We start from the raw sequence: 22,199 nt of genomic DNA on the forward strand, positions 1-22,199 counted from the left end.
GTAAGTTAATCTCATATTCACGTACAAGTAAAGTTCATCGTATATTGTATATTTTTCTAAGATTGTGAAGGATCATACATCAATGAGGATGAAATTACAGTAGACCTTCAGTCGTATTTTACTAGACTTGGCTCGCAAAGTTTGATCTTTCTTTTTTAGTGATTTCTTCTTGTTCTGTGTGAAGCCTTGCTAGTTTGTAGTCCTTTTTTGAAATTTAACTGAAACAAAAAGGACTCCCTACTTTGTTTTTCTCTATTTTACTTCGAATTGATCATACTAAATTGTGCTTTACTATCTAATATTTTGATCATAATGCTTGATTTTCACTTCTTTCAGTATGGTTGCTTTTGGTTGTGGAAGTGCTGGTGTATTTGTTAGAGACGAAAGGAGTTCTTTTTTCTCATTTTTCTATAACGTGAAAGTTTATGGATGCTTGCATTTTATGGATGCCGAACATATGAGTAAAAACTCACCCTTTTTTTCTTTCCAAGTTGGTAGGGAGAGTGGATAATGAAAATGTTATTCAAACATTATGCAACTCGATTATTGTGATATCATCCAATCAATGAATTTGAACCATTCTTTGAGAGCATGGGTCTTAAACCTTCTCAATATTTGTCATTTCGGAAATTTGATGTTTTTGAGTGATGAAGAGAGGTTGCTGGATAGTTATCATGTCTTGTGTAATTATGGTATTTCACGAAATAAGATAGGAAGGATTTTTACTGAACCTCCATAAGTTTTTTAAGTATGATCCTGGAGTTCTGGACTTGAAACTTCGTTTCTTTTCACGGGGTTGGGCTAGATTAGTCTACTGTGACTAAGCTTGTTAGTGTATGGAATCCATAAAATTAGCATAATAATGTATTTAATTTAAGAAGGAACATGAGGAAAAACATATGATCTAATAGATTGAAATTTGAGAAAATGATTGACAAAATGGAACACAGCACTAGACTATCACAGACATAACGAATAGCTATTAAAAGATGGAAATAATTGATGTCAAAATATAAGCAATAAACAATACAAAATTCAGCTCCTATTCTTGTGCTATGTAAAATAGGTAAAATGGGTCAAACCCATATTTTACCTAACTCATATTTTACCCATATTAATATTGGCGGATTGTAACTCAACCCGTTTTTGTTTCAACGCCCAAACCTAACCAGTTGCCACCTATACGTGTAAACATACAAGTGACCCAGTTTACCAAAAGTAATTCTTCAAATTCACTAGAAGTGAATATACGGACTGCACTCTTCCATTTTCAGTCGTCTCGGACATCAGATAGATGGACAAGTCGGATTGCAGAGGGGTATTCATCGGCCAATTTGTTATGATCATCAATTTACTTTGAGGATGAATCTTGGGTAGGTAGTCTTTGTTAAACGACCCCTTGACTAGCATAATCGACTAAGCACTGAATTGTTGAGGTCTTTTGTCACGCGTGCCTTGTTGTCGAGAGTCTCGAAAAGTGGTGTTGGTGTGTGTAGGACCACCGTGTGTGGCAGTGAAAGTGTTAAGAGTTGGAGAAGAAGACCTAGACATGGTAATGAAACCAAAGACGTGGACAAAGGGACAAATGAGAATATGATTATTTTTTTATGAAACTCTGGTGAGGCTTGAGAGTCAGAAGGATAGCAGAGAAGAAATATAGACATAGGTGCGGAGAAAATGAATTGACGAAGTGAAGTGAAAGGATTTTTATGGGTTCTCAAAGAAGAGAAATCAGCATTGCCTCGGATGTCTGTCACGGCTTTAGTTTAATCACAAGAAGACATGTGTACGAAGCATTTAAGACTCATGTCAAGCAGTGTCGGGGGCGGTTCAAATGCTTTCCTGCAAAGAAATAAGAAACTTTTCCACTACGCAGTAAATAATCGAAAAGTGGCCGAATATCGGTATGGGGTAAAAATCGGACTTGGTACATGGACAAATCAGTAAGCGACACATGGCAAGAAGGATAGGTCGAACATGACTCAGCAGGGATAATACTGGGTATTTTCTACGGAGTGAGGATGACGAGAATGATTGCATTCGCAGAGGATCCAGAGATAGGACAGATTAGGTCAGTGAGCTCCGAAAATACGTGACTGGATATTACTCTGTGACCATTCAAGATAATATTAAAAGTCCTAGAATTACAGGGAAGTCTGAGATCTTCGTCAGCCATTACAAAACCTAAATAACATATAATTAATAGAATTAATGAGGGCGAGATTTGCAGATTATGTTCCTTAGGGATTAGCTATAAATACCCCCTTCACACTTATTTGGAGGGCATCGGATTCTAGTTGATTCGCTAAGCTTATCACTTATACTTTGTAATTCTATAGCATTTAGTTGTTCGAAAACTTCACTACTATGTTACAAACATTATTCCAAAAGTCTTGTTAGCGAGGATACGATCCTAATTAGGAGAGTATGAAAAAAACAATTAAAACACACGAAAATTAAAGATAGAAGAAATCAAGAGATAAGATAGAAGAAATAGGGTATGAGATAGAAGAAAGAAAGGATCTAATTCAACTATAATTGTGACTAATTAACAATCAAAAGATGAATTCAATCCAAGGGGGAAGGGAACTTGAACTCATACATGAAAATCTAATCCAAGATTAGCCAAGAGAGGCTCAAAGTAAAGAGATAAGGGAATCCTCCCTCTAATCCTAACATAACCTAAACTCCATAGAAGAAGAAACTACACTCAAAAGAGTTTCATCATAAATTTCAAGCTGAGGAATGAAAATAGGCTAAGGCAAGTATTTATAGTTTTGTCTTTACATGCCTACCCCCAAGTATTTAAAATCTAGCCAATATTCGGCGTTTTGCAACAACTAAGCCCAAAAGTGGCATTAGCGAAAAAGCGGATGCGACCCACTTGCGATGTCTCACTCCGTGCTATCTTCCGTAACATGAAAATCCCCCACATGGTTGTATTCAAGTGCTTCCGTACCTTATTCTCCATGAACTTGGCTTGTAAAGCTTGAAAGTCCTTGACTCGGCTTCTAGTACAAGGCCTTGAAGAAAGTTGAGAACTTGAGCCATCCGTTATCGTATCAGGCGACAATTGCCAGGCATCAGCACCGGAATTCAGGCTACATCTATTTATTTATCAAATTATTTTGTTCTTGTTATTTTGCTCTTTAATCATATTATTTTTTTGGTATTTCTAATTCATTCAATGTGGTCATCTCAATCCACATGTACTTAAATCATGCATATATGCGACATTCCAATTCCCAGAAACATAATAAAGAAAAGGACAACCCAGTGCATTAAGTTTCCGCTATGCGTGGGGTCCGGAGAAGGGCCTAAATACAAGAGTCTATTGTATACTGTCTTACCACACAAACAGAATAGGCATTAGAAATACAAAAGAGAAGACTATATATAATGCATTATAGTTCTCGGTCCTTTTTGTAAGATTGATCGTTAAATATGATCATCATACTTATGCTAGGATAATAAATCACGCGTTTGGTTATAGTATTTTCAATATGTTTACCCCTAAATCCGCGACTTAGAGTAATAATTGAATTTATTTTGTGGTTTAAGGACATGCAGATTAAAATGACCAAACAATGATATTGTTAAAACTAATTTGCTAGATAATATAAATAAAGTGGAACAAAACAATTAATAATCACGTGTTTAGTTATAGTATTTTCAATGTGTTTACCCCTAAATCCGCGACTTAGAATAATAATTGAATTTATTTTGTGGTTCAAGAACATGCAGATTAAAATGACCAAACACTGATATTGTTAAAACTAATTTACTAGATAATATAAATAAAGTGGAACAAAACAATTAATAAGCAAGATAAATAAAGCAGAGTAAGAAATTCTTTTTCAAGTATCCCATGGACAGTTGGTTGGCAATGTCTCCAAGAAGTAGTGACTGAATGAACTGAAGTGTTTAAAAGCTTGAACAACAATGGTGTAAAATAAAAGCCCTGGTGATTAAAAATCAGATGGGGTGCATGTGAGGGGAAGCGGTGCTTTTATAACCAAACCCCAAATAACATTTTCTCACTTTTGACGCCCCTCAAAATGATCATTATCTACACGTTTCAACCATTACACAATGGTTGAGACACTTCATGAGTCAATCCCGATGTCCACAGAAACGGCTGCGAAGTGGACTTATCTTGATTGACCTCGGTCATGTTTTTGCTGGTATATCTTCGGAGCTTGGCCGGCTTGTAAGTTTTGAACTACCGATGGATAAGATTAGCCATCCCAAACATTCTTACGTGTCAGAACCAAAACTGTTACTGCTAAGTCACACTATTGTGCTTACTACCCCACATGTGTTATATCCTAATCGTCCACATATCTAGATCGGATTCTATCCCATACAGATAGTTCCCCACTTTTTAGGCATTCATTGAATTTTGCCCAGGAAGTGGAATAGTTTTTGCATTTTTGGCGGGAGATAAGTCGAAAGACCTCTGATGCTAATGAACTGATGTGTGTCTCTTCGCATTTAACGCTCCGAACACATGTCAACTTCTAATAGAATTAGATCATGTTACTTTGAATTTTCTCAAACTCTTGGTATCTCAGCACCATCTTCCTCTCTGTAGCTCCCTTCCTTTCTTAGTCCTATGTTCATTAGAGTTTCATTAGAAGTATCCACTTCACACCCCTCTTTCAATCTTCTTACTACTTCGACATTCCTCTGGTCATCATGTATGCTTCTTCTTCCTCATCTCTGAAGATTTGGCCACCGTACACGGTGGTTCAGGAACCCTTTTGCCTCCACCAGTGGTGGACATTAACGAGGCTTCTACCCTAAAGGGTCATCGTTGGCTAGGAAGAAGACCAAAAAAGAGTGAGGCCAGCAGACCCACCGCATGTTCGATCATGCCTCAGACCTTCTCGTTCAGCAAGGACTTTCTGCACCTGGCCCCGACCAAGAAGAAACACGACAACCGCGACTGGTTGGTCGGAGAATATCATTCTGTGATTCAGACCCTCATCTTGAGAAAGTAAGGACCAACTGTAAATGGAAAGACACAGTCTGGATAGAAGACCTAGGGGCGCATGAAAGGATCACACATGAGAAGATGAGTTATTCATTCGTGTGCACTTACCCTTTCACCCAGGGTTCCAACCTCAATAGACCTGGTCAGCTTGGATTTTCACTAGTACTACTATATCTTCCTTGACCAGGTCAGTCCGGTCGCATGGCGGGTGGTCGACTGACTTAGGTATCGGGCTGATAAGGCAAAATTGGAATTCACTCTCACCCACCTAGTTCACCTCTACACTCCAAGGCTCTTCTAGGGCAGAATCTTCACCTTAACCAACCGAGTTGGAGGAGTCATCCTCTGCAACACTGATTATGATAACAACAGGTTGGATGGAGAGTTTGTGGTAGCTGACGTTGAGGACCTCGCTCCGTAGTATCACCTTTATTTTCTCAAGACGTGGAATTCAGCTCGTTAGTATCGATTTATTCCATAGAAGAATTTTCATTTTACTGTTGATTGTTAATACTCCTTTTTACTGTCTTAGTTGTTATCTAGATTCCTTTCCCATTGCCTAATCTTCCTAACCTACATTCTGCATATCTTGGACATTTTGGATACCATTTTGACCTGGACGGAGATTAGTCGAGGAAAAGACTGGAAGCCCAATAATCATGGTATTTTCCTTTTTGAACCTTCTCATTAACACTTTCCATTACTTGTTGCTGTATTATTCTCTTCCTGTAGTTCTGTAGGGATGTACAACAAGAGTTCAGGCTCTCGATCCCCAAATAAACGTTTTGACCCAAGGCTCCAACAAAAGAGATCTAGCAAGCAATGGCTCAAAAAAGAAGTAGGTTCGGTGCCTCTACCGCTAGTGAAACTCCTCTTTTCGACCCCAAGCGGACGAGGAAGAGATCAAACAAAAGCTCGGGCAAGGCTGAGGTAAGCCAAAGGGCCTCTGGTACAAGGGCTCCCATATCCAATCCCGACTCCGATAACATACTGTAAGTAGTGACTGAAAGAACTGAAGAGCTTGAACAACAATGGTGTAAAATAATAGCCTTAGTGATGAAAAATCAGATCAGATGCAAGTGAGGGTAAGGGGTGTTTTTATAACGTAACCCTTAGTAACATTTTCCCACTTTTCATGCCCCTTATAATTATTACTATCAACATGTTTAAACTGTTACACGGTGGTTGAGATTCCTCAAAAGTCAATCTCGGTTTCCTCGAAAACGGTTGCGTAATGGACATACCGTAATTGACCTCAGTCACATTCACGATGGTAGATGTCCGGAGCTAGGCGGGCTTGTCTCCTGATTCCGGATACTCGATGGATAAGATTGGCCACCCAAGACTTGCTTCTGTGTCAGGACCGAAACTGTTACTGCTGAGTCACACCTATCGTCCCACTACTCCACACGTGCTATCTCCTGATTTGTCCACATATCTAGACAGGATTCTACCCCATACAAAATAATTATTTATTTATATATTCCATATAATAAATTTTACTTTAAATAGAACATTTATTCACCTGTATGTCCTTTACTCATATAGTATAAGATTTAATATATAAAAGTTTAGTTTATATAAGAAAGATTAATCATCGATTCTTATAAGTTATAAAGTTTATGTTTACAACCTAAGATGAAAATTGAACAAGCCACTGGAATAATTGTAGCACAGGATTAAATATAAATTATCTTGATTATGAGAATGACACTATTCCAACTACTTATGCTAATACATTTTGTATGTATTGAACAGACCAATTAGAAATATTTTTCTTTTACTAATGACTAAATAAAAAAATTCTCTAGTCAATTAAGTATACTTATACTCTTAATTTTGATATAACTATTACAAGACATATATGTTGTTCATTATTTTGATTTACTAAAAGGCGAGAATCTTTTATTCAGTCAATATGCCTGATAAATCAAATAATGATGATATGTATTTGTGAAATAACAACTAGTTGATAGAATTCATATCTTGGTCTAGAGATTGTTGATACCCCTTTATGAAAGCTTATAAGTTTTGTAAACCCTGCAATTAGATTTTACATCTGACACATGAAATAAGTTGGGGAAAATCAAAATTATTTAATCAATAAATTAAATTTATAATAAATTTAATTCAATTAATTGGTATTTGTAATCTTAACATGGGGAGTTAAATAAGGCCTTAATAAAAAATAGAACTAAAGAGTGCAATTATGAATTTTTAGTGTAATAATTAGAAGTTTCTTATGGTAGTCAGTTCAGCAAGACCATGCCATAGAAGAGAGCCTCGTTAATTAATTTTGTGATCCATGTTGTGCTTGAATAATTAAGACGTACTGAAATTAGTTTTCTTGGTGGAAAAGGAAAACCTACCATAACCTAGCACATTTGGAAAAGGGTTTTAAACACTAAAACGTGTTTTTCCAGTTACCTAGGATGTTTGAGAAAGAGTTTTAAACCCTAAATTTTTTGGCTATATAGGTAAAGGGTCTTATCACATCTTAAAACACACAATTCTAGAGAGAAAGACTTGTCCACACAAGTATTACACAGTCAGAGAATATTTGAGTAACATAACAAAAGACCATAGATGTCACGACCCAACTAGTGGGCCATGACGGGTACCCGGAGCTGGCGACCGAGCGCCACTCACAATGCTATCTATCATACCTAACCTGGACATATATCCTTTTCAAGACAAGACTCCTCATAAGTTGGTCATCAACATTTACAAAACATATAAATATGTATACACATCGGCCCACGAGGCTACTAAAAATGATGTATAAAATATCCCTGGTGCATTCATGAGGCATCTACTACCCACGCATACGCATCTACGAGCCTCTACTGGAGTACTGAGACATAAGGACGGGACAGGACCCCATCATACCCAAATATGCACATAAAAAAATGCATCAATAACTTGCACCTCCGCAGTAGGAGAGTGCTCCTGTGTAGCTGCTGATAGACTCTGTTACACCTTGAAAATTTCCCCGCAAACGTACAGTGGGTAGGCTAACAAAGGGCCTAGCATATACGATGTTTTAATAAGAAGGGAACGACGTTTGACGACCCTAAGTAAGATTCCAAAGGCAATTGCAATAAGAGATAGGTTATGCTCCACAATGACTAACTATAGGTTCTGAAAATGTGGGAAGTTGCAGACTTGCACTTTGGCCAGTTGATCGTAAAATGAAATACGGACCGTAAAGTGGTATACGACCCGTAAACTGCCATGTCGTATTTCAACTTCCAAAACTTCAACTTTCTGTCAAATGCTTGAATGGTTAAAAACGACTTGAAATACGGACCGTAAACTGAATACGGCCCGTAAACTGTGTTCGTAAATCACCATGTCTCAGCCTGACTTTCTGGTTCTGTTATGATTAAATACGTCCACGAAATACGGCCTGTAAACTGGAATACGGACCGTAAACTGAGTTTACGACCACTGTTGCACTTTCGACGACTGTTCATTCCAAATCAGATTTTGGGTTATTAAAAAGGGGACCAAGTTTATTATTTCATTTCCACACTTCACCCCTTCTCTCTAAAACATCTCTCTACATTTAATCCACAAGAATTCAAGGATTATTAGTGATCAACAACATAAACCAAGTGAATCAAGTGTAAGAAAACCCATTAAAGATCATACAAGTCAAGAAATCTCATTGGAGATGAACTAGGGTTTTGCTCAAGTGGAGTATTATCAACCAAGGCTTGTTCCTACGACGTCTAAGGTAAGATTGATGGTATTTATATGTTGTTTAAGGTATTTGAGAGTTGAAATACTTAGATTGTAGAAGGGTATAGAAACATGTGTCATGAATGTGGAATAATGTCATTTTGAGAAATAGTTTGAATTGAGTTATGATTCTTGATGTATTGTGATGTAAATATGTTATAAATGATGTTGAGAACATGAGATGAGCAATGTGCGTGAATGGACATAGTCGTGTGTTATAGCTATGGATATGAGTAATTGAAAGCCAATTGAGAAATGTGGATAATGTGAATGAATAATGACTATTGTTATGGTATTGTGAATGTATTATTGACGTTTGGGAGTCGATATACGTTATGGAGGAAACGTCATATAAATGAAGGAGATGCTGTCCGATTTTCTCTAGCTTTAGTCATACATGCTAGCTATCGATTTTAATGATAGTACGACTTTAATGAAGGTAGAAACGCGATGAAGGAGAACGAGCAAGTGTAGAATAGTTCAACGGAAAGGTATGTAAGGCTAACCCTTATTTCATAAGGCATGGTTCTTTGGCCAATCATCTAAATCTTCTACGAGCTTATGATATTCTCCAAATGTCTCTATCTTCAAAGCTATTAAGCTTACGATTCTCGATATGTTACGATTGTGCTAAGTTCCTCATATGACAAGCAAGCCTATAAGATAGATGTGACGAATAACGATAATAGTGATAATGATATTGATGACGACTATAATAGTAATAGCGATAGCGATAACGATAACGATGATGATAGTGATGATAATAGCAAGGATGCTTACGAGCTTATATGTATGCGTGCCTGTGTATGGCTATTATGAAAACCCCGAGCTTGTATGGCCGGGTAGAATATATGTAGATGTATATGTATGTATGTTTATGTAAAGCGCGCACACCACGGCAGTTGGGTATGGTCGACACTGAGCCTTGGTAAGGCCAGGTATACGTGACACCGAGCCTTAGTTGGCCGGGTATGTATGATCACCGATCCTAGCTATGGTCGGGTACGTGAAACACTGAACCTTCGAGGTCGGGTATGTTATTTAAACGATATGTGTATGATATGATTATGTATATGATAGAGATATGAGTATGAATACGAATATGACACGAACATGAATAAGAAGATGTATATGAACACGATTGTGAATACAAGATGTAAGGGAGTACGAATATGAATACAGATACGGTTACGGATGTATGTACACTATTATGTGCTAGAAATGGAAAGTCCCTATGGAAGGCAAGTAAGTGCCCGTGACGATGATATTACTATCTCCCATCTTATGCTATTTCTTATGTTGCTTATTATGCTTCTATATTGATATTGACCATGCTTTACATACTTAGTACATTCTTCGTACTGACGTCCTTTTGTTTGTGGACGCTGCATCATGCCCGCAGGCGCACAAAGAGACAGACTTGATCCATAGCTGCATTCGCAGGGACTACATAGTAGAGCTCCATTTCATTCGGAGCCATAACTTTTGGGTACTTATTATTTTGTGTATATAATTATGGGCATAGCGGGGTCCTGTCCCGCTTATGTGATATGTTATACTCTCCTTAGAGGCTCGTAGACATATGTATATGTTTAGATATGTCTGGTCTTGTCGGCCTATATTTTGTATATCATTTTGATAGCCTTGTCGGCTCATGTACATTGATGTGGCATAGATGCCAATGATGATATAAAGGCATTGTTGTCCAATGGGACTAGCATGATGAATGAATAGAATTATGTGGCTCACCTAGATGTAAGTATAAGTGTAAGCCAAGGGGGTGCCCGGGTGGGCTAGCACCGGGCGCTCGTCGCGGCCCTCTAGACGGGTCGTGACAAAAGTGGTATCAGAGCAGTTCAGTCCTAGGGTGTGTTTACGAGCCGTGTCTAGTAGAGTCTTGGTTATGGGTGTGTTGCGCGCCACACTTATGAACAAGAAGCTGCGGACATTTTAGGAATAAATGTCCTTCTTTCTTTATAAGAATCGTGCGATAGAGCTATGATATAAGAAATTCGTGTTCCTTAATCGTGTGTTGTGTATTTCAGAAATGCCTGTAAAGCGAAAGGTTACAGCAACCCAAAAGGACAAGACGGTGGCAGAAAAACGGGCTGAAAGAGCACCGCCACCGGTAGTAGAGGAAAGTGAGTCCAAGAGTGCGGCTCAATCTCAGTCCTCCCGCTCAGTACCTATATTAGAGGAGCGTGAGGGAGCCTCAGCCCCAGCTCCAACACCTCCACCGGATACTTCAGGCCAAGATGTAAAAGAGTCCATATATTTGCTTACTCAGTTGGTTGCTCCTCAGACTCAGCGACAGAGTACAGGGCAAGGTGATAGGGCTGTTAGTGCAAGGGCCCGTGATTTCATTACTTTGAACCCTCCGGAATTCTTTGGGTCAAAACCGGAGGAGGACCCTCAGGATTTTATTGATGGTATGTTGAGAAAGCTTCATTTGATACATGCTTCGGACACCGAATCGGTGGAGCTAGCGTCATATAGATTGAGGGATGTCTCGGTCCATTGGTACACCGTTTGGATGGCTTCACGTGGGGCCAATGCACCTCCCCCGGTATGGCAAGATTTTGTTGATGCCTTCCTCCGACATTATATGCCTCCAGAAGTTCGGCGAGCTAGAGCCGCTAAGTTCTTAAATTTGAGGCAAGGTAGCATGAGTGCTCTAGAGTATAGTCTCCACTTCAATTCTTTGGCTAGGTATGCTTCGGCCATGGTAGCGGATATGGGTGACCGGGTACACCGATTTGTGAAAGGCCTAGGGCCACATTTGATGGATAGGTGCTTGACTGCGTCCCTTCAGGACAATATGGATATTGCACGCATTCAGGCCCGTGCTCAGAACTTAGAAGAAAGTCTGCAACAGCAAAGAAGTGAGCGCGAGCCTGATAGGGTACATGGCAAGAGGACCAGATCTTCGGGTCCGATGAGTGAGTTCAGACGTGGGCACAGGCAGCAGTTTTCCAGGCATACAGGCTATTCTATGGCCAGTGTCCCTCCACGGTTTTCAGGCCAGAGATTCGATAGATCTATTCATTCCGGGCCGAATCAGAGTTTTTCAGGGTCTCATTTCAGAGGCGATTCGAGTCAGGCACGGCCACCTGTACCACGATGTTCCCAGTGTGGGAAGTTGCATTGGGGTCAATGCTGATTGGGTTCAGAGGGTTGCTATTCATGTAGCCGACCGGGCCATATTATGCGTGATTGTCCTTCGATTCATGGTAGAGGTAGGGCCCAGCCTTCAGGGTCAGTAGCCGGATCTTCATCTTCTATGCGCCCTATGGGGCCAGGCTCATATGCGCCAGTCGTCCATGGTAGAGGCAGAGGGAGAGTTCCCAGTTCTAGCGGTCCTCATCACCGTGTTTATGCTTTGGCTGGACGCCAAGATCTCGAGTCTTCTCCTGACGTGGTTACAGGTATATTATCGGTGTTTCTCATGATGTATATGCTTTTATTGATCCGGGATCCACATTGTCATATGTTACTCCATATATTGCGGGTCGATTTAGAGTCAATCCGGAGTCCATTAAACCTTTTGAGGTGTCTACACCCGTGGGTGAATCAGTAATAGCTAGCCGAGTATATAGAAATTGTGTGATTGTGATTTTTGATCATCGTACTATGATCGACTTGCATGAGTTAGAAATGGTGATTTTGATGTTATTATGGGCATGGATTGGTTGGCTTCTTGTTATGCCAATGTTGATTGCAGAATGAAAATGGTTCGGTTCCAATTTCCGGGAGAACCAGTCTTAGAATGGAAAGGGAATACGGCGTCACCAAAAGGTAGGTTTATTTCCTATCTAAAGGCAAGGAAAATGATCACAAAAGGGTGTATCTACCATCTAGTCCAGGTTCAAGATATAGAAGCTGAATTGCCGACTCTTCAGTCAGTTCCTGTAGTAAATGAATTTTCGGATGTGTTCCCGGAAGAACTTCCAGGCCTTCCCCCCGAGTGGGAGATTGATTTTGCCATTGATGTGTTGCCAGGCACTAAGCCTATATCCATTCCTCATTATAGAATGGCTCCTGCAGAATTGAAAGAGTTGAAGGAGCAATTGAAGGACTTGCTTGAAAAAGGCTTTATTAGGCCTAGTTCATCCCCGTGGGGAGCACCTATATTGTTTGTCTGAAAGAAAGATGGCTCATTGAGAATGTGCATTGATTATCAGCAATTGAATAAGGTGACGATTAAGAATAAATATCCTCTCCCGAGGATGGATGACTTATTTGATCAATTGCAAGGTGCCAAATGGTTTTCGAAGGTCGATTTAAGGTCCGGGTATCATCAAGTGAGAGTTAGGGAGAAAGATATCCCTAAGACACCCTTCAGAACAAGATATGGTCATTTTGAGTTTCGGGTAATGTCATTTGGGCTAACTAATGCACCGGCAGTATTTATGTATTTGATGAACAATGTGTTCAGGCCTTTCCTAGATCTGTTTGTGATTGTATTCATCGACGACATCTTGGTATATTCTAGATCCGAGGCAGAACATACGGATCATTTGCGTACTGTCCTTGGAGTTCTTCGAACTCGAGAGTTGTTTGCGAAATTCTCCAAGTGTGAGTTTTGGTTGAACTCAGTGGCATTTCTGGGGCACATTGTTGCCGCCGATGGTATTTGAGTGGATAGTCAAAAGATTGAGGCCGTGAAGACTTGGCCAAGGCCCACAACTCCTACGGAGGTTCGTAGCTTTCTAGGCTTAGCAGGTTATTACAGGAGATTTGTTGAAGGGGTTTCTTCTATTTCTGCACCACTCACAAAATTGACCCAGAAATCGGCAAAGTTTCAATGGACATGTGCTAGTGAATGTAGCTTCCAAGAGTAGAAAGATAGATTGACTTCCGGCCCAGTCTTGACACTTCCAGAGGGATTGGAAGGATATGTTGTTTATTGCGATGCTTCAGGCATTGGGCTAGGCTGCATATTGATGCAACATGGTAAAGTGATTGCGTATGCTTCAAGGCAATTATGGAAACATGAGCAAAATTATCCAACCCATTACCTAGAATTGGCCGCAGTGGTTCATGCATTAAAGATATTGAGACATTATTTATATGGTGTCCATGTGGATATTTATACAAATCATAAGAGTCTTTAGTATATCTTCAACCAGAAAGAGTTGAATTTACGGCAACGACAATGGTTGGAATTGCTAAAAGATTATGATGTTGATATCTTATATCACCCCGGAGAGGCAAATGTTGTAGCTGATGCTCTTAGCCGCAGATCTATGGGAAGTTTATGTGATGTACGACCAGAGAAGAGATAAATGGCTCGTGAGCTCTATCAGCTAGCTAGCCTAGGAGTTCGAGTAGTGGACTCAGGTAGCACGGGAGCTACTATTCAGAATTCAGCAGTCTCGTCGCTAGTAGCAGAAGTGAAAGAGCGACAATACGAAGATTCCATGCTAATGCAGTACAGAGATACACTCCCTCAGAAAGAGGAGTCACCATTTGATATCTCAGGAAACAGAGTTCTCCGATATCGAGGCAGATTATGTGTTCCCGATGTGGCAGGTTTACGCCACCAGATATTGAGAAAAGCTCATTGTTCCCGTTATTCTGTTCACCCCGGTGCGATGAAAATGTATCATGATCTTAAGTCTGTTTATTGGTTGAATGGGATGAAGAAGGACATAGCGAAATTCGTGGCTCAATGTCCCAACAGCCAACAAGTGAAAATCGAGCACCAAAAGACGAGTGGATTGTTGCAAGCCATAGAAATTCCAACATGGAAGTGGAAAGTAATTAACATGGACTTCATTATGGGCTTATGTCACACCCTAATCTCGCTAGGGTGTGATGGGCACCCGACCCTTATTTAGGGCCGAGCGAACCCGCTAACTCTTATAACACACATAATCACTTTGGACTCTTAAATCAAATAAAATGAAATACATAGTAAGACTTTCAGAACCATTCTTTTCATCGTGCTCAAGTCAAGTAAAATCTGTCATCACATGAAACTTGTAACATGAAACATAATGACACATCGGCTGGTGGAGCCGCTTACAATACTGTCATTCTATACCCACGACTCTTTCTGCAAAGTCTCTAACTTCGAACAAGACATCATAGCATAATACTCTGACCCGGAAACACTCCAGGGGAAAATGGAGTTTTCCAACTCCGCTAGAACATCTTCTATAATGGCTTTTACTCATTTGGGTATACCTGCGCGGCATGAAACGCAGCCCCCGAAGAAAGGGGGTCAGTACGGAATATGTACTGAGCATGTAAGACATGGAATGTAGTAAAGAGAATCATAGCTGAGACAGAGGTTTACCAGAACAAACATGACTTTTAAAACATCAATACACTTGCCCTTTTGAATGAAAATCATGCATATCCACATCATATATCATGTATACATATAACGTGTCCCGGCCCTCCAGTGAGGGACTCAGTGGATAAAATCATACATGTCCACATCATGTATCATATATGCGTAACGTGTCCCGGCCCTCAATTGAGGGACTCGGTGGATAAAATCATGCATGTCAACATTATATATCTTATATGCATATAACGTGTCCCGACCCTCTATTGCGGGTCTCGGTGAATAGAGTCATCATATGCCATCCTGGCCGCCATCCCGGTATCATCACTATCATCATATACATATACATATAACGTGTCCCGGTCCGCAAGTGAGAGGGACTCGGTGAACAATGCAGTGGAGTACGCACGAGAACGTATCCTGGCCCGGGCTCAGTGAAGGACATATTGAGGCATCCACGAGCAGAGTAGTGAGAAACTATATGCATATAAATCAAGACTCGATAGGTAAGAATGCAAATCGACACTTGAGGATCATAAACACGTTTCGAGTCAATCCGAGTTAGTATGAAAAAGTTATGGACGTTTTAGTACAGAACCTTCTACGAACGTTTCAGAAGCCATTTTTGGAAAATCAAAGCAACAATAATGTTAGGTACCTTTCGGATATCGTTATGGATCAAATCAAATAGAGCTTTTGGAACCATGTGTACGTATCAAAATACATCAAAGACTCAATGGAATAAGCAAACGTGCTATCATTTGAAAATCAAGACATTAGTCATATCAATTATCTCTCGAATGCCATTCGGAAACATATCAAATAGATCTTCGGATATCATAGATACGCATCAAAACCATATGAAATAGCTTATGGAAGTCAAGAATATGAGCCATCCTAGTGGCTCTAAGAATAGGAGCTCCTTTCAAATCATACATATACGTCGTATGTTTGTTTCATAAGGATCATGCCAAAAGAAAGAAAGGGTAAGCCTTACATACCTGTTCGATCGCCTATAAGCTACACTTATTCGTCCAAGCTTGTAAGTCTACATTTAAAAGGATTCATACTGACGTTAGACTCTGTCATCGCACATTTGTACCATATTTCAAATTATACTATTTTATATTCTGCCAAAAATCGGGCAGCATCTCCCGTGTTTATATGCCTTGCCCGAATTCCAATTCAGCAACCAACAACATCAACAATAATACCAATAGTATTAACATCATTTCCAATACCAACGTATGTCATAAAACAGCCCCACACTGTTTCCTAAATTCCTCCACCAACCAATTTGTGGTATAACTATTTAATAATTTTATTTCCGTAAAGAAGCTGAAATTAATACCAATAACATTAATAACAACATCCTCCACATTTTACAAGTTAAATACATTTATTACCATCCAAAATTTTCTTCAAGTTTCATTCCATAATTCACAACACCAACAAACGAATTTATCAGGCTATTCTCTCCATGCTAATCCGTCGAAACTCTAAATAAACTCGTTAAAAATGAAAATGAACCTTTTTCATACCTTAATCATGCTGCCACCACGTTATCACTCTTCTCCTTGGTTGGTTTTTAGCTCAAATTGAAGACAACGCAGCGTACAACACTTTTCCCTTCATGGGCTTTGGGATTCGGGGCTCAGATTTCGATCAAAATTGGTTTTTCTTCTCCAAGACTCTTTTTCTCTCTCTCCCCATAATTTTCTGGGCGTTCCTGGTCTTAAAATGATGAGGAAGGCCAAAATTTGCACTTATAAAGACATGGGTAATGGGCCTAACCCGGTTGGGCTCGGATTGGGCCTAGCCCACTGACCTTTCGTCCTTAAAACGTCCATATCTCCTTATTACGATGTCATCTGTGGACCCACGACCTATGATTGGAAAGCTAATTCAATTATCTACAACCTATATTTCTTGGTAATTTTCCAAATTCCAAACTTATAATACCGTGTTTGCCCCTCGAATCCAGATCACCCGAAAACGTTACTTAAAAATATTTGTTTGGAGGACTTGCACTTTGATTCGGCTCAAGGGTCCTTCTTGAGTTGTGTTCAACTTCACATAGGTGCTTCATATAACTTTTCATGTGTCCTAAAAAAATATCAACGTGTGGGCCCCACCTCAGCTTATGAATAATCCGACGTACAAAAGTACGGAATACAACATTATCAACGTGAGTTTAAATTATGTGGCAACAACATGATTGTCAATTTTGAGGAAGCGCGTGTCACGCTCATGCTCTGAAAATGCGGGGTATAACATCCTCCCCCCCTTTTAAAGACATTCGTCCTCGAATGTTGAGGTAGAGTTCGCTCCGAGGTAGATATCGAAGTTCTTACCTGAATTTGTCCGTATCTACTTTACTTACTTGTAGTCTTACTTTCTCGTTAAAACTGAACTTATCCGAACCATGCAGTCTATTCTTCCTCTTTTGTAGCCAAAATTTATGTCTGTACTCAAGGTCATCTGTTTTTACCCTTAGCCTTTCTCAATATTTCCATACTAATAAACAACTTGTATATTAAAATAACTTTGGAAAATAGTCTTGCCCTTAACTTACCACGACTATCTTGAAATATCCAAATGTATAAAATACGGGCTATAACATCCTCCCCCCCTTTAGAACATTCGTCCTCGAATGTTCAATTGATCTTATGGGTTATTGTAATACTTCGGGAGGGTCCCTTTTATAGTTGTCCTTTCCTTCATGCCCATTCCTAATCTTTCACTCTATTTTCTTTATAATCGAACTCCTCGGTCTTTACATGAGTTCTCATTCTGTGTCATGGGTTTTTCTAATTCACTGCGCCAACTCATTATCCTTGTCCTTCCCAGGTCATTTCTTTTCTGTTATTGTTTCGTCACCACATCTTAATAGAAGCCATGTCTTTGGCACGCAATCTTCACTTAACGATCTAATATGGCCACAGGCTGTTCCTTGCTCTCATTTTTCTACAGTATTGTTGCATCGCTTACCGTGCTATAAATATTCATCCAAAAACATATGTACGTAATGTTTCTTCGCCATTTATTATCCTTCGCAGTCCAGTTACACCTACGGTAACTTATGATCCAAGTTCACTTAGCTTCTTAGTTCGCAACATCTTTGAGTTCTTACTACAACATTTTCTTTACTTCCTTCTCTCACATCTCTCGATACAAGTATACTTATCTTTGATTTCTTTATATTGGCGCTCATTTCATCCATCGTTATTCCTTGTTGGCTCTCCGGTGTGGATTCCTTACAAATATGATCGAGCATCGCTTCACGTCGATGGTTCATATAATTTCATAGCGGATATCCTCATGTTCCGTATAATTAATGGTCCATGAACTATTTTCTAGTATCCGATGAACTCTTTTATTTCATTCATAGGCACTGCGTCCTTTCTTTCTTTCAAAATTTCCAAACTACCAATCGTTGATACTTTCATTATAATAGTCGTTGTCATCCGAAATATCCTTTGAATCTTATCATCCTTTCCGTTCATGTCGGCCTCACGGTACACTCATTGTCAATTCGTTTCCATTTCTTTCATGTATTCTCTTGGTATGCCGATATGTTTTGAATTCTAGCCCCGAGCTAATAAATTTTCCTCCTCTGGAGCCTGAAAGTGTTGCGATTTCCTTTAGAGTCTGATATAATATACACTCCCCCCCCCCCCCTTTTTAAGGGGATCCTTATACGCCAACAGTCCTTTTATGAAGCCTTTGTTTATACCTTACTCCTCATCTTTCTTTCCAACTTTGTGCATAACATATCGAAAACTTCTTACCATTAGTTTTTCTTTCATTTTATGACCATATCATCACTTTGTCAACATTTCCATGCCCTTCTATCCACTATTAGTCCTTTCGCACATTTAGCTCGCTTACTCGTAAGTCTTCTTAACTATGCGCTCGTATCGCAGCTGCGCATCCATGTTTTTCGAGCGCCCAATTACTTTTGCTCTTAGCATAGAACCCTTACATTTTACACTCTCTCTATCTTCACTCATCGACCCTTTTACTGTATTTATGATGTTACGACCGAGCGGTCTTCCATGCACATTCTTTATATTTCATTCCACTTTCCTCTGAGATCAAATCTCCCAGACCTCATATGAATTCTCATTCCATGCCATTAATTTTCCAATCAACAGTGTCGACCCATTATCATTCCTTGGGTTTCTTCCTCCTCGAGCACCTTTCTCCTCTTGTTATTTGCCGTATCGACTCTAAAGTTCGTGAGATATCCCTTTTTAACACGCAAATCCGTCCTATTCTTAAGTCATCCTTTCAGGAAAGCTCTTCCATGTCCGAGGCAACCACATTAATATGGCTGCACATTTATCCCTTTCTATACTTTTCAAGGGCCGAAATCTCCTAACATCGTCACAAGGCTTAATCATTCTTTCTCTTACTTCACATTCCTTGTCGTGGTCGCTATTCCTTTAGCCCCACACATTCCTCTTTTGTTTCATATTAGCACCCTTTATCCTTTTCACGTGCCTATCTTTGAGTTTTTACCCAAGTAGTCTCGTGTTTTGCCGGTAGTTTCTCTCGGGGGCTTCCCTCACTCATGTTTCTTACTTTTCACTTTTTCCGACATTTTGATCTCCCTGCCTTCCATTTACTCACTCTCTTTCTTTTTCAAATATCGTTGTATTAGAATTTCCAATCTTAACCTGTAGTGAAAATAATAGCAGCTTACCTTGTAACACTGGTACCATTTATTTTTGTTGTCACTTGAACTTCGGTACCCTTACTCGACTAATGCCTTCCATATACCACTACGCCGGTTGCGGGGGTACCCATACCAGCTGATACAGCCATGTATGGGACATCTCATGCATACATGTATGTATATACTTACCACCATCTTGCCTACAAAATACTTCCAAATGCTATTCAAGCTCATCCTAATTGCAGAGCTGTGATGCGCCTTCTTTCTCTTCACCGGTCTAGTCTGCCTCGTTCTACGCGACTTCTTAAGGTTTCCAACCATTCCGTATACTCTAGTTTCCCTTAGGCTACTCTAGCTTCTCATTTGTCTCTTATGTCTAAATCTGTAGGATTTCTTGCACACTTCCCAGGGGGTCACCCATCCTAATATTTCTCTCACCCCAGCATGCTTAACCTCGAAACTTCGATGAAATCCGGTGTCTTAATGCTGATATAATCGCGTCCACCTTTCCGCATGACCTTCATTACATGATCTGAAGCAAGTCGAAGTCTTACAGATTCCGAGACATTCTCGTAACACGTCTTTCTCCTTTACAATTACTAATTTACCCCTTTTCAATCCTCAATATTCACCTTTTACTTATGTGTATAACTACCTTTCGTCCTAGATTCCTAGATCCCCGATGGTAGTGAACACACCTTCGTCGCCGTTACTTATAAGTACTCGATTATCCATCTCCTTGGGCTTCTGCTCGCCACTCTTATATAATAATTTACAGCAAAATTGATTGTCTACTTTCCTTGAATCTCCCAACAGACCTTGCTCCTACTAAAACTCGAATGTTATCCATTTTAATCCTTCGGAATACTAACCGTCTTTCTCGCAATTATTCTTTATGCCATGCCGAGTCCATAACCCCTCTAAAACAACGCACCCCACTTATTGTCTATTTACGATATTTCCCTTCCACGGTTCTTCCTGTTAGGCGCACCTAACTAAATGACCTGATTTTGAACAATTCTGGCAGAGTCTTCTTTTACAATTCTTACTATTCGGAATCTGCACGCAGCAAATACCAGCAATGCTTCACAGGGCATACAGTTATACGACACATCACAGCCATCCAAAGCTTCCAATTTCAGGAAGAAGAATGAAAATACCAAAACGTACCCCTGTGACCTTCCATATCGCCACTCACCTTCTTCCGTCGATACTATGCTTCTGCTGAAATCAAAAGTTAATATAAGGAATTTCATTTTCCTATGACTTGGCTCTACCGCACGATCTAAGACAAAAAGAAGGTCAACAATCCCTAGATGCCTTGCAGCCTCCTGTTTATAAATGTGGCCGGCTTCACACCCAAAAACAGGACTCTACTGGACACGACTTTGCAGACAACCCCTAGGATGACCTGCTCTGATACCACTTTGTCACACCCTAATCACGCTAGGGTGTGATGGGCACCCGACCCTTATTTAGGGCCGAGCGAACCCGCTGACTCTTATAACACACATAATCGCTTTGGACTCTTAAATCAAATAAAAATGTAATACATAGTAAGACTTTTAGAACCATTCTTTTCATCATGCTCACGTCAAGTAAAATTTGTCATCACATGAAACTTGTAACATGAAACATAATGACACATCGGCTGGTGGAGCCGCTTACAATACTGTCATTCTATACCCACGACTCTTTCTGCAAAGTCTCTAACTTCGAACAAGACATCATAGCATAATACTCTGACCCGGCAACACTCCAGGGGCAAATGGAGTTTGCCAACTCCGCTAGAACATCTTCTATAATGGCTTTTACTCATTTGGGTGTACCTGCGCGGCATGAAACGCAGCCCCCGAAGAAAGGGGGTCAGTACGGAATATGTACTGAGCATGTAAGGCATGGAATGTAGTAAAGAGGATCATAGCTGAGACAGAGGTTTACCAGAACAAACATGACTTTTAAAACATCAATACACTTGCCCTTTTGAATGAAAATCATGCATATCCACATCATATATCATGTATACATATAACGTGTCCCGACCCTCCAGTGAGGGACTCGGTGGATGAAATCATACATGTCCACATCATGTATCATATATGTGTAACGTGTCCCGGCCCTCAAGTGAGGGACTCGGTGGATAAAATCATGCATGTCAACATCATATATCTTATATGCATATAACGTGTCCCAGCCCTCTATTGCGGGTCTCGGTGAATAGAGTCATCATATGCCATCCTGGCCGCCATCCCGGTATCATCACTATCATCATATACATCCCGGCCCGCAAGTGAGAGGGACTCGGTGAACAATGCAGTGGAGTACGCACGAGAACGTATCCTGGCCCGCTCAGTGAAGGACATATTGAGGCATCCACGAGCAGAGTAGTGAGAAGCTATATGCATATAAATCAAGACTCGATAGGTAAGAACGCAAATCGACACTTGAGGATCATAAACACGTTTCGAGTCAATCCGAGTTAG

Source organism: Lycium barbarum, chromosome 10 (genome assembly GCF_019175385.1).
Source record: "Lycium barbarum isolate Lr01 chromosome 10, ASM1917538v2, whole genome shotgun sequence".
NCBI classification, from domain to species: domain Eukaryota; kingdom Viridiplantae; phylum Streptophyta; class Magnoliopsida; order Solanales; family Solanaceae; genus Lycium; species Lycium barbarum.